Source organism: Propithecus coquereli, unplaced genomic scaffold (assembly GCF_000956105.1).
Source record: "Propithecus coquereli isolate 6110/MARCELLA unplaced genomic scaffold, Pcoq_1.0 Scaffold138, whole genome shotgun sequence".
Taxonomy (NCBI): Eukaryota; Metazoa; Chordata; class Mammalia; order Primates; family Indriidae; genus Propithecus; species Propithecus coquereli.
The window spans coordinates 3,610,822-3,612,758 of NW_012138080.1; positions in this window are offsets into that span (position 1 = coordinate 3,610,822).

Consider the following 1,937-nt stretch of genomic DNA (forward strand, 5'->3'; position numbering starts at 1 on the left):
AAGTACACAGAGGATTTTAAGGTAATACAATAATTGCAGGAAGCAGCTACCACCATGGGGGTTGAGGGAACAAAGTGAAGAAGTTGGAATTATTACAACCTAGAAGCTCAGAGGAGAGGCCTTGCAGAGTGGAACCCACATCAATGAGGAAGGGGCACCCCCTTCCTCATTGAGGCTGGTGTCAGTGCCTCTGGAGCCTGAAGGAAGCACCTGTGGAGCTGGGAGCCCAACCTTACAGGAAGGAACTCTACCTAGTTGGTGCTAAGCGCGCGTGACTAGGCTATTGTGGGAGAGCTGAGAAAAGCTGGAGCCTGAAACCAGCTGCTGCTGCTAGAGTGAAGATCCATTGCTGGGTGACACTGACAGAAATAGGGAGCAAACGGACAGAAGTGTGGCACTTCTCCTCTCCTGCTACCCACCAGTCTCCTACTTAGACCCCCTACAGGAAGCCAGTTGGAAAGGAGACATGCAGTTTCCCAGTCCCAGCATCACAAAGCAGAATACAGAAGGGTGAATTTGGGGCTGAGAGGCAGTCACTTCATAAACGGCAGGGACAAACACTGTAAACAGTCTCCCTCTCACTCTTATTTCCATCTGCCCAATTCCTAACCCCACTCCACCCACTGTTCTTATTTTGTTATGTATCCTTCTAGCATTTCTTTATGCACAATCAAATATATAGATTTTTCCCCCTTTTAACACAAAAGCTAACATATACACTGTTTTGTACCTTGCAAACCACTTTTACTGACATAAGATATTTTTCTCATTATTAGCTCTTGAAACTTCCTTAAATTTAGCCCAAAGGGCATTTTTTAAAAGCACCGCTGGCAAAGCTATATAGTAGTTCATTTGTAAATACATATGTTGTCCCAAACTTGCAAACCAAGCTATTTACAAAAGATATTTGTCAAAGTTCAGCTAACCATCATGCTGACTTTCTTTTCTTTCTTTATTTAGAGAAATGTTGTATTTTGCAAAATACTTTTTTATAAACTTTTATTTTTAATTATTGGGTACCTGTGATGCTTTGATACAGGCATACAATATGAATTAATCAAATCAGGGTGATTGGGGTACATAACACCTCAGGCATTTCTCATTTCTTTGTGTTAGGAACATTCCAATCCCACTGTTAGTTATTTTAAAGTACACCCTGACTTATTGATTATAGTTACTTTGTTGTGCTGTCAAATATCGTTCATTCTATCTAACTATCTAACTATATTTTTGCACCCATTAATCATCTCCCCTTTGTCCGCCCTCCCGCCACCGCTACCCTTCTCAGCCTGTGGTAACTATCATTCTACTCTCTATCTCCATATCAATTATTTTTAATATTTAGCTCCCACCTATGAATGAGACATGCAAGATTTGTCTTTCTGTAGTTGGTTAATTTCACTTAATATTCTCCAGTTCCATCCATGTTGTTGCAAATGGCAGGATTTCATTCTTTTTTGGTGTTATATAATATTCCATTGTGTATATGTACCACAATTTCTTTATCTATTCATCCATTGATGGACACTTAGGTTGATTCCAAATCTTGGCTATTGTGAATAGTGCTGCAATAAACATAGGAGTATAGATATCTTTTCCATATACTAAATTCCCTTCTTTTGGATATATACCCAGCAGCAGGATTGATGGGTCATATAGTAGTTCTGTTTTTAGTTTTTTGAGGAACCTCCATACTCTTCTTCTCCATAGCGGTTTCACTAATTTACATTTTGATGGGGATTGCATGAATTTGTAGATTGCTTTATGTAGTATGGACATTTTAACAATATGTATTCTTCCAATCCATGAACATGGAATATCATTTTATTTTTTTGTGTTCTCTTCTTTTTCTTTCATCAGTGTTTTATAGTTTTCATTATAGAGATCTTTCACTTCTTTGGTTAAGTTTATTCCTAGGTATTTTATTTGTAGCTATT